Source organism: Meleagris gallopavo, chromosome 5 (assembly GCF_000146605.3).
Source record: "Meleagris gallopavo isolate NT-WF06-2002-E0010 breed Aviagen turkey brand Nicholas breeding stock chromosome 5, Turkey_5.1, whole genome shotgun sequence".
Taxonomy (NCBI): domain Eukaryota; kingdom Metazoa; phylum Chordata; class Aves; order Galliformes; family Phasianidae; genus Meleagris; species Meleagris gallopavo.
In genome coordinates this window covers 19610511-19623188 of record NC_015015.2, presented here as the reverse complement: position 1 = coordinate 19623188, position 12678 = coordinate 19610511, and the positions used below count along the sequence as shown (strand labels likewise).

The following is a 12678-nucleotide window of genomic DNA, read 5'->3' as shown; positions in this document are numbered from 1 at the left end:
ATTCAGTCCAGTAAGTGTAAATTTGTAGAAATTCTAGGTAACAACAAATATAGAGATGGATTTTGACAATTGTGGTCTAGAGAATATTGTTACACATTGTTATACATTCTCTTGTATCATATTTTACTGAATATTTTGAATGCTGTTTAAGGGATATTATAAGTAATGTTGCAGAGTTTTCATACAGGATTCATCTATGTGCAGGTATATATGGGAACAGTAGAGGAAATGACTTCAAACTTCAATACGGTAGATTGAGGTTGGATATCATGAAAAAGTCTTTTGGAACAGGTTGTTCAGAGAGGTGGTTGATGCCTCATCGCTGGAGACTTTCAAGGCAAGGCTGCATAAGGTCCTGGGCAACCTGATCTAGCTGTTGTTTCCCTGTTCATTGCCGGGGGGGCTGCATTAGATGACCTAAAGGTCCCTTCCAACTCTAAGGATTCTTTGATTCTATGTACTTAGGCTGCTCTAAAAGTAATGCATCCTACTTATTTTGGTGGAAACTAGAACAGATACAAAGAGCACAATAGCATTATTTGAGGAAATTCTCAGATACAAAACACTATTTTTCAGCATTGTCACCACCATTAGCTGTGCATTTTTTTTCCATGACTGCAGTCATAGGAATTCAAATTGCTTATGTATGCCAGTTTTACTCAACTTAGACCATGCTTAAAATGGCCATTATCTGACTGCTTTATTCCTCGTTATCCTTACCCACTTTTGGGGTATGAATAGCTATTGCTGCAGTATGTGATTTTTTTTTTTTTTTTTCTTAAGCTCTACCAAGGGAGGATTCTACTGTGCACAGAAATGTCATCAATTTAAAAGGATTCTTCTCTGTATGAAACAATGAAACTACAAATTATTAAAACAAAAACTGAAATGTCACCTTAAACTAATGAAAATCCATCATTGGACAACACAGAGCTGACACTTCTGTGAGCCCCTTTAAAACTCAGATTAAGAAGAGAAAATTAAGCTTGAAATGGAGAGGAAACAAAAGCATCTCTCTTTTCTGTGACACAAGTTGAGAACAGTTTGCTGATTATTCTCAGACAAGCTGATCTCAGTGGTCCTCACAAAATTGCTTTAAAAGGCTGGCAATGTTATCTAGTGCTGGAGTGGAAAAACACTGATATAGACATGAAAGCAAGAAGAAATATAATTTGATTACAATTTCAGCTGTCTGAGGAGCTTCACCTTTCAGATTGTAATGAACTAGTATATTCATCACAGAATCATAGACTGTCTTAGGTTGGAAGGGACTTTCAAGATCATCTAGTTCCATCCTCTGTGCCATGAGCAGGGTTGCCACTCCCTAGATCAAGCTGCCCGGGGCTCCATCCTTGAGAACAGAATATCTGTTTGCCTTGCAGCTGATCCACAGCTTTGCTCCCATGTCTTTCCTGTAGGGACATAGCTGCAGAACTGCCTTACTAGCTCAACCTCATGGTTATTCTAATCCAGTTTCCTATCTCTGAGAGTGGGTAGTACTGATTGCTGCGGTAGAAAGTATATAAAAAAAAAAAAAAAAACCTGCACAGATGGCTCTTATAAAATAACCTGTGCATGCTGGAGTTTACTTTTAAATTCATTTAAATATATTACGGCCTGCTTAGAAACTGAGGTGTTTCTAGCTTTTAAATTCACATAATTAAAAGTCAAGTTTCAGATCAACCCGGATGTTCACAGTATCAGCAAACACCCCCTGATCCCTGTGTTTAAATCTAAGTCATGAGTAGTGTTCGCCAGGGGTCATTATTCAGGCCTGTCCTGTTCAATATCTTTATTGAGCCCTCCTAGATGAGGGGATTGAGTGCACCCTCAGTAAGTTTGCAGATGACATCAAGTTTGGACTAGGTGTCAATCTGTCTGAGACTCTTCAGAGGGATCTGGACAGGCTGGATCACTGGACTGAGGACCGTGGGATGAAGTTCAACAAGCCAAGAGCTGGGTCCTGCACTTTGGCCACGACAACCTCAGGTAATGCTATAGGCTTGAGACAGAGTGGTTGGAAGACTGTGTAGAAGAAAAGGACCTAGGGGCATTGGTTGACACTTCGCTGAACATGAGCCAGCAAATATGCTGACCATAAGGTGACCAAGAAAGCCAGTGACATCCTGGGTTGTATCAGAAATAGCCTAACCAGAAGAAGCTGTGAAGCGATCGCCCCTGTGTTCACTTTTGGGCCCCTCGCTAGAAGAAAAGTATGAAGGCCCTGGAGCATCCCCAGAGAAAGGAAACAAAGCTGGTGAGGTGTCTCAAGCACAAGTCTTACGAGGAGCAGCTGAGGGAACTAGAACTGTTTAGAGTAGAGGAGAGCAGGCTCAGGGAACACCTTCTCGCTCTCTACAGCTCCCTGAAAGGAGATTGTGGCTAGGTGGAGGTTGGCCTCTTCTCCTGTGTAACTAGTGACAGGACAAGAGGTGATGGCTTTAAGTTGCACCAGGGGGTTGGATATTAGGAAAAACGTTTCTGAAAGTGTGGTCAGGGATTGGAACGAGCTCCCAAGGAGGTGGTTGAGTCACCGTCCCTGGAAGCGTACAAGAAGTGCTCTGATGTTGTACTAAGGGATGTGGTTTAATGGGGAAGAATTGGTGACAGGTGTATGGTTGGACGGGATGATCTTGGAAGTCTTTACCAACCTTAGTGATTCTATGATTCCATGACTGCTAATATTGGTGATACCTCATACTGCTGAATATCAGAGACCAGCTGGTTTTTTGGGGGGGAAGGGTATCAGTACTCATAGAGGTTCCCTACTGTTAGGGAAGCGCAGATGTGGGGAACTGGAGAACTGTTTCTGAGCTGCAGCTTACTTGAATAAAGGTTTTAAATTTTCAGTAGGGACACTTCTGCATTGCTGAAAAACACTGCATTAGGCTGTGCAAGACTGCAAAGAATATATATTCATAATATTTAGGCCAAATCCTGAGATTAGGGTCTTCAGCTGCTTTTAGCATCAAATAGAAGTGGGAACTTCAACTTAGATAGTCTTTGCACACTCTATTGTTACTCGCTCAGCTGCTTGTGAGAGTTTAGATGTAATTTTGCCTTGGGCATGGAGCCAGCCTCTGCAACGCTGAGAGAAGTGATAGTTCAGGGCTGCTCTTTTACTTCTTTTCATCACTGCTGAGTGTTGTTTTACTTTCCTCATTTCAGAAAGAAACTGATCATCCAGTGTGTGGGCTGTCATCAGCTTCCTCCCTTCCTCTCTCATTTTCTTCTGTAGTACAACCCAGGGGTGACTTCTAGGACTGCACAGTTTCCACACCCTGGTGTTCTGTCCCCTTGCCTGCAGTGCATGCCATGAATCCCCCTCAGCAAACAACTATTGCACAGGGTGCAATTGCTAAGGCAGCAGCTGTGCTTAAATAGAAATCTAGCAATCTGCTGTGTACAAGTAGAGGTTTTAGCTTAGTGGATCGGGTCGCAAAACGCGTGACATCCAGCATCTTGCTTCAAGCAATGACCCATACTTGATGTTTCAAATGAAGCTGAAAGTACCTAACAATGTAACTTGGGAATTGGATGTGGCAGAAGAAAAAGATTTAATTTACCTTTTCTGCTGGCCTATGAAACGAAAGCACAGTTACTTCTTTTATAGACTGTAGAGGCATCAGTCCCTTCTGTGTCTGTAGGGGGACTGTGGAACAATTCAGGTCTAGGAAAAAACATGGTCAGAGAGAGTACATGTGCAATTCAGACTTGCTGGAAAATGTCTTTTCTATCTTCCTATCTGAATCTACAGGCAGATTGGAATTGCCTTGGCCAAGATACCAAAACTTATTGAATTACATGCTGTTCAAACTAGCACACTGTGCTGTTAACATTGTTTCATTATCTTTTATTACTGATTGCAGGACCGCTGGTATGGAACACAGTGTGTTCAGATAAAGCTTCTCTCAAGCACCAATTTGTTGAAACAGTGGAACCGATAGGGATGTACCAATTAAGATAGCTTTAATGGGTTATAAAAGCACTGTCCATCCTACAGATGGTCTTAGATACTAATAATGGTTTTCATGTTCTAGTCATCATGCAATTTTAAAAATAATTTAAAAATTTGTATTTGTTGTTATTGGCTGTGATAATTTTTCTTAAATTCTGTTTTCTAGTGAAAATAAGACTAAAATGTTCTCTATGTTGAATTTAATTTGATTTTCAGAATCTCAGAAGGACCACAATCATGGGTTAGAGAGAGAGATTTGAATTTTTAATCATGCAATGGTTCAGAATGTTTCAATGCATGCTGAATCTCAGCCCCAGTAACCTGTTCATTTTTGATATGCTAGTGGATGCCATTTCAAATGAAATGTAAAATCTAGAATCTCTATTACTTTGTCCACTTTGTGGACATAGAGATACCAATGGTGTAGCAAGGACTAAAAACAAACAAGCACTCAGGTCTTCATTGGAGAAAGATTTTCTGATTCATTTGTTGTTGGTTTTTATTATTATTATTATGCAGATCTTTATTCCTTTGTTGGTAGACTTATTTTCCAATTCTGTTCTGCCCAAAGGATGAACTAGGACTCAAAAATTTCATCAGGTAACATAACGAAAACATTGAGCTATTCACTTTGAAAAAATGTGGATTTTTCAGTCACATAGGAACATATATTTTTTCAATTCCACAAGATGCTCTTGGAGTAGATTTTGATTGATTCTGGGGACTGGAATGGGAATCTCTCATGTTTGTGTTTGGCTAAATACAGATACCACTAATTAGGAAATGCTCTTTTGGTTCGTTGTGCAGATATTAACTTCATTTCAGTGGAGGCAAAATCTTGGATCCTTGATTTAAAAATAGGTATTGCAGACATTCCACAGAGGAAAGGTCTTTGAAATATCTCCTTGGGTACATGTAGTTCCCTGCATTTGTGCTTAACAGTAGAGCGTAATTAGATTTCAAATTAACGTATCATGTGACTATCCTCAAACAAGACTAGGTTAGGGTGAGTTAATTTCCTCTTTTGAGACCTTAATTCTACGTTCTACTTCTATTTTAAGCATATCTGTCTGTGATATATGTATGACTCGTATGTTTATACGTATGTGTATTTACATCTCAACTAATAGAACAGATAGTTAGCTGACCTCAAGTCCTTGGCAGGATGAAATAGCATTTGTAAATGTCGTTATTTGTTTGAAACAAGCATCCAAAGAGCTGGTCCTAGCAGCTTTAAGACATGATTGTTCTATGAAATAGAAAATAGTAACAAAGACATTCATCTTCCCATTTCGTTACCTCTCCCCAGAAGCATTTGTTTCATTTGCATGGAACACTATTCAAGTTGCTGAATCCTAGTCTCCCAGGACTCTCTCAAAGGATTGGTAATGATTTCAGACCCTCTGTGTAAATATCCATTGCGCAAGATAATTCTGTGCTTTCTCAGCTCTATCATTTTTCATGTTTCTGCAGCATTAGTAAGAATTCAAAAGCAAAAAGACCAAATTAGAAATAGAGGAAATCATAATATGATTTCCTCTATTCTAACTTAGTAATAGATGAACTCAATGTAAGGTGGCTTTGAAAACTCCATGAAAATTACAACAGATAATGCAGTAAGTCACGAAGAGTAACCATCTCCTATCTTCAAAACTAGGTAAATACCTTATTCCTGCTGTAGGAATTGAAGATTTGATCCTGATGAAGTAGTTGGCCTCAGTCCTTTCCATCATCAAAAATCTATGTGTAATCTTTATGTGTTATGATACATGAGAAGATATATGTGAGCGGGAGAGAGTCTGGATAGAACTCTTAACAGAGATTAGAAGAATAGGGATCTTGTAGAAACTGAATAAGACTGCATTTCTTTTCTTCTAAAAACATGTAGTATAATGAAACTCTTGTGGAAATAAAGCGTCTTTCTAATGGTTTTAGTGAGGAAATCATTTCTTCCTTAGAACCTAATTAGAAATTATTTCTTTTAGATAGTTATTTGGAGTTATCTTGTAGGATGATTAAAATTCCCTTGTAAGGCCTATAGGAATTAAATTCTTTAGATTTCTGTCCCCAGGCTCTGCAAAAAGTATTTCCGGTCTTATGAAGAGTTTATTATCATCAAAGCCACTGTGTATATTTCAGTGTATTGCATAACAGGCTATTGTTCAGTAAACTCTATTGGCAGAGTTTTTGGAATAGGGGAGGAGATGCATTGAAAAGAATAATAAAAAGTAAAAATCCAAGAATAAAAATAATACTAAGAAGACAACTTAAAAAGAAAATCTGGCTTCTAATTCAATAAAAATTAATTTCCTACAGCAAACCCTATGTATTTTGTCATTGTCTACTCCTCAAATTACAGACATATCAGGTGGTCAAAGGAATCATCAACAGCAAATAAGTGTTTCTATTTCATTCATAATTACAAAAGGGCATTTTACAAGTTTAGTTTGCAGGAATGCAGCCTCTTTAGTTATTGTTTTTTAATCCACATGAGTCAGTGGATCTGAGGAACGAGATATGGCTGTAGTGATTAACTGAGATTAACTTTTTTTATTTTTTTTCCCAATCTCACTCTGACCCTTTAGAAAAAAAGACTATGTAACTCTATGGTCTTGAGACAGGAAGCTACTCTGCCGATTTTCAAGATCAAATCAGCATCAGATCTGGCTGTGTAATATCTCCCAGCATCTTTCAGCAGCAGGGTGTAAATTTATAACCTTTAGTATTGCAACAAAACTTCTGCTACATGTATTGCAGGAATAACTTGGTCAGTTGTGCTATAGGAATATCTTCTTCATGTAAGAGTTGAAGCTAATTGCAAATGCAGCACATACCACTCAGGTTCCCTGTAGATGAAAGTAGGGTAAATAAAATCATAGAGTTTTACAATCATAAAATTATAGAATTGTAGATTCACAGAATGGCTTGGATTAGAAGGGATCTTTAAGATCATCTAGTTTGAACTCTCTTTCCTTGAGCAAGGTTGCCCCCACCAGATCGGGCTGCCCAGGGCCCCATTCAACATGGCTTTGAATGCCTCCAGGGATCGGGCATCCACAGCTTCTTTGGACAACCTGAAATAATCCCTAAACTGCTACAGAAGACAAGTTCTAATTCTAGTTGAAAATACAAATTCACTGTGTCCAGCTTGCAGAAAGTGTATGATGATGTTTTAATTGTATTGGGAAGACGTATTTTATAATTGCAAACTAAAACTTGAGTTATATTTAATTTGTCCTGAAAGTGCTTTTTCTCCAATCACCCGGATGGGAAGCAGAGACTGCAAGGTGACTCGGCTGAACAATCATTCACTTCATACTGTATTTTGAAGATCAGGGTCATACTTGTTTTGAGCAAAAGAGAAACCTGTTTATTTGATTAATGCTAACCTACATGCCTTTTCCTGTCCCTTGTTATAGCCATAGTGCATCTGCATCACAACACCAGCAGTTCATATGGCATCATTATATACTGGTTGAAAAACACTGAGTGAAACATTAGGAATATGGGAATGATCTTGGCTCACAGGTCAGTATGTGAGGTACCTATTTTATATTTTCAGTCTCTAATTCACTCCTGTACCACTATTGCCCTGAGTTCTAAAGAATTCTAAGATCTAAATATATATTATGTTACCTAGACTATGCTTTTAGGTTTCCCTTTATTTACTGGTGAATGCATAAGTTTATTATGTTCTTTGTCTGAAGAGGAGAAGACGGACTTTTAGTGTCCATTTCTCCTGAATTTAACCAAAACTTGGAAATTTAATTATGGATCAATTCTCCTACCATCGGAAATACTTTTCCCTAATAATCCAGTCAGAGATACTCCAGTACACTTTCACTTGAGATGTTAGCTACAGATCTATTCTATAGCTTACCAGTTTATATTTGGTTTGAAAAAAAACAAACACCATTTTAACATAAAATTAGAAGAAAAAAGTAAATTTACATGTACTTTTTGCTAACTCTAGATTTCACTGCACCTTATCTGAACAGTATAAATTTTAATTTTTATTACTGTTGGATAATCACACACGTCAATTTCGGTTTTAAAATTCTTTTCCTTATTATGTGTAGTTACAAAAACAGTTGGGCTATAGCATCAACATCATTTTTATACAGTTTTTCTCTACTTTCCTCATGCTTGTCTCAAAGCTCAATCTTAAAATAAAACAAAGTCCTCATGACATAGAGTAAGTAATTAAAGCTTTCATTTGTCATGTCATAAGTCTTTTTGGTTTTGATGAGGAAAAAATGAAACAAACTTTTCATCTAATATTATACAGTTGTCCACAGAGTTGTTCAAGTAATAAAATATGTATAGGTATGCGTGAGTCTTCCTTACATTTCTGTATGCTATGATTAAGCTCTGCGAAGCTACATACAGTGCTTTTTCATAGCATGTTTAATTCTACAAAACAAAAAAGGAGATCATTAACAGCGTTAAGGTTGGAGGCAGCCTGGGCTGCAGTGACCATGCCCTGGTCAAGTCTGTGATCTCACAGAATCACAGAATGGCCGGGGTTGGAAGGGAGCTCAAGGATCATGAATCTCCAACTCCCCTGCCACATGCAATCCAGGCCATTCTGTGATTCTGCGAAAACTGGTTGTTATCATTGCTGTTATCATTGTACCTGATACAACAGGTACAAATAATTCATGTAGGCAAGTATAGAGTAAAAAAGAAATCTCTTAAATAATGATTTGTTCAGTCAAAGGCCTTTTACTACAGCGAACTCCCATTTTATATACATCTTGGAAAATAAATTTCAGACCTTCAGTCACCTTTAGAGTAATTCTTAAGTGCAGTTTCTTTGCAGTCTTTTTAAAATTTCCAGATTTTGTAACCAGCTGCTTTTAATAACAGAATAATAATAAAATCTGTTAGCAAAGCCTTTTTAAAATTTCCAGATTTTGTAACCAGCTGCTTTTAATAACAGAGTAATAATAATAATAAAATCTGTTAGCTTATGACTTGCCTTTGTATGAGTAAGAAAGTAATCAAATATCAAACAGTACAGATGCTGTTTTCTAATACAGTCCTGATAGTTTTATAAACTTGGTTCTAACTCAGTTGGAGTGTGATCAGGCCTCAGTAAGATAATATATTCAAGATAATGGAAGCCTATGATCTTCAGTATTCTTCATTAATTTGTGTCTAAGATTCATTTGTATCTTTAAACAGAAAGGCGCTATTTTTGCTTATTGCATAAGAGAATGGGCTATTTGTAAGAGGTATGGCATTTGCCCAAAGGGACAAATGACAAGCAACAATGTAATAGAAATATGAAGAAGCAATCATCCCAATTTCCCTTTTGAAATGCTCCTAATCATTTCATTGGTAAATGACACAAGTTATCCTTGAGTGAGCTGACCAGATAAATAGGGAAGATAAAGTGATTCATTTGTTTTCTACCATTCAAAACAATTGAATATTTAGTACCTGATTGTGAAAGGAAGCTTAAGGCAGACTTAATATTACCTAGATGACAATATTTGTGAGACAAAAAAATGTAGGTTTGATCTTTGAATATTGATCCTGAATTTATTAGTTCTTTATGGTATGTCTTTGGCAGGTCATAATTCATCACCAAAGGAGTAAAAAAAAATTGGAACTTTAATACCATGTGCTACTTAATATCTTTATTCGAAAGAAAATACTGTCATGGCTATCAAGCACTGAATTGCTCAGAACTGTCATCCTATGCCTCGTAGAAACATCCTTTTGTTGATATTTTGTGGCACAAATCCAGTAGTCATTCAAAACAACAGAGACATAAAAAATTGTGAAAAGTTGTGAAGGTGATTTTTTTTTCCCCATGCTGTTAAAACATTTTTGAGAAATAATAAATTGGATATTTTTATATGAATATAATTAATAGGTATGAATCTACATATATTTACATGAATATAAAGAATAATCAGTACATATTTAAAAATTAATCTTTTTTTGAGACAAGTATTTCATTAACTGTGAAGAAAGATATGTGGTTATCCTTTTTTACTGTTTGTTTTTTACTGTCTGTTACCAGCACTTGGATAGAAATTCAAGATGAGTCTGATAAGCTAAATGGATGCAGTGAGACAAATCTTGTATCAGTGTAGGTATACTGAATTATATAAGCTGTGGATGTGGTCTGTAAATTTGATTTTTGATAGCAGATAGTATTACAACACAGTCGGGATTTTCTACAGGCAATCTTCATGCTATATTTGTAAGATGGAAGGTCTTCACAAGGCCTCTCCCTGGGAAAGTTCATATAAAAGTCTGGGAGAAGGGAAAGAGTGAATGCCCAAACTAATCAGTAGTGATCCCTTTGGAGTCTGTGTCCACCTATAAAACTGATGTCTATGTTATATGGTGTGAAATTAAGAGAAAATTGTAAATTAAGTCACCTATTATTTCTTGTAGTTTGCATTATTTTATTTTATTTTATTATATGCATTATTCTATTTATTTTATTATATGCATTTATTTATATTATTATATGCATTATAAAGAGAATTATAGCAAATCTGTGTTCAAAATCCTTGAATCAATAATACGAATAACAGAATTTCAAGAAGAGGACTGTAGTAGCCTCATACCAACTTTCAGGTGTACTGTCTGCTGTGACTGTGTTGTCTGTTCAGCTGTCCCTAATGAAGTCATTTCTCTCACTCCCAGTATGTTCTTACTTTGCCTTTCAGTAAAAATTGGGAGATAAGAATAGTGAAGTGCAATTGAATTTAGTCTAGTAAGTGCCTTTCTTGCTCATAAGTACTGCTTGTTAAATTTCATTTTGAAAAATGAAGCTGTATTTAGTGTAAATGTGAGGGATCCTAGTGAGAAGAAAAGCACCCCAAACCATTAAAAGAAAAAAAAAAAAAACCTGCTCTTTTTGCTGCTATATAATTTTAAAGCTATTTAGCAATTTGTACTATATTTAAGGAAAAAAAGATTGCTGACAACTTGGACACCAGACTGAAAGTAAAAGGAAAATTTTTTACAGAGGCTTTTATACCCTTTAAGAAGAAAAAATAAAATTTGCAAGTTCCTAGCAGACCTTTAATTAAATTGGAATGTTGCTATGCCACCTTAATACATTAGGGAGAAACTATTAAGGATGTTTGCTGACTGCAGTATACTGCAGGTTACATTGTTAAGCTTCTTTGTGGAGCAGAAGCAAACTCTACTAAATAACTTCAATGAGTGATGGTAGGATGCAGCTTTGCTCTCTTTGTACTTGTTACCTATATAGAGGACTTGACACCCCAGTACTTGCCACTGTCTGCAGTCTAAACAGCAGATATCAGATTTTTGTAGTTCTCACCAAATGATGGCTACTCTCTTGCAGCATTTGCCTTCACATTTAAGAAGAGAGAAGATAATTAATGGCTAACTCTTACCCTAGAAATATGTCATGTCCTGGCTTACTCAAGACAGATGTCAAGAATGAGAGATTTTCTAGCGCATCCTTCTGCAAGTATTGTTAGATAGCTTGTCAACATGCGTAAGTTACTGTTGACTGAAGGTCATAGAATGGTGGTCTCCTCACGGTGGATACCCAGGTTTCTGGCTGAGCTGAAAAAAAGGTCTACTGCATCTATTGAGCAAAATGGAGAGCTTCAAGAAGCTGTTGTAAGAATTCCATAAAAGCAGATTGTTCTTCCAAGCTAATCCTACAGCAGTGCTCTGGTGCTGTACTAACACAAATGCTCCTCTTTAGTATGATTCAAGCGAATGAGTCAAACCGTCTTTCCAAAAAACTGTTTCTAAAACAGTTGGAAAGTTTACCATAGTACAGTAGGTCAAATTTGAACACAGATATATAGTTCACATTGTGCCTTCAGTCTGAATTGAAGGCAGCAGTCTTCACATGGTATACTGCAAAAAAGCCTCTGTTTCTCTCAAGAAGTAGCTGAATGTAAGTAGAGAATAAGATAATTCTGATATACTACATATGTTATCTGTCAGTTTAGAACTTAAAGCTCACAAACTTCTAGTTAAAGTATTAATGTAGTATAAGTATAGGTACTTCTACATAAAAATACAACTGTAGTATAAGCATAAGCCATTACCATCTATTAGTCACTGTAAAGCCTCCTAAATTTAATGTATGCCAGACATAACATATTATAAATGCTGAAGATAAGGACCTCTCTTGATTCATCACAGGCAATGCTTGCTGTTTTCAGTTCACAGCTACCATTGCAACTCTGTATTTTATGGTGGGAAGGAACAAAAAGAAATGAAAGGAAATGACTCATTTCAAAAAAAGAAAAGGCTTTTTTGTTGTTGTTTTGGTGTGTTTTGTGGTTTTGATTGCTTGTTTTAAAGAATTAAAACTGAATCCAGTATTTACCATACTTTCAGATTTCAGCAACTGGAAAGCAGATCATCTTCATTATGCACTTAAAAAAAAAAAAAAAAACATTTGTCTTATTTTTATCTTTTGATGCCTGATTTATAGAAGCTGCATTTTCTTAACAATTAGCTGTCTAAAGCTCCTGATATTCCTCACAAGTAAGTGGATTGTTTAGAGGATAAGGTTCAGAACTTCATCTAGATTGAAAATAATTCTGGTTTTGTTGAATGGGGTAATGGCAATTGAATGGAGAACTAGAATAAATTTAGTCAATTTCTGTAGAATTACATAGAAAAATATTGCATTCACCTTTCTGGAGTGGAAAGAATTATAAAGAAAATAAACTACGGAAACATCTTTTCTTTCTTTT

The 12678-nt window shown here is 36.3% G+C and overlaps 1 protein-coding gene across 8 annotated transcripts in view; it reads left to right on the top strand.

Moving 5' to 3' along the window:
- Positions 1–12678, top strand: part of LRRC4C (leucine rich repeat containing 4C) — a 531845-nt gene that overhangs the window by 503012 nt on the left and 16155 nt on the right. For 7 of the 8 annotated variants that reach the window (XM_019615507.2, XM_010711270.3, XM_031553516.1 and 4 more), the window contains one exon: positions 7378–7486. The exons of the other annotated variant lie outside the window; for it this stretch is intronic. The gene's annotated coding sequence lies outside the window, so the exon portion shown is untranslated. The remainder of the gene's footprint in view (positions 1–7377; positions 7487–12678) is intronic. 8 annotated transcript variants of the gene reach the window in all.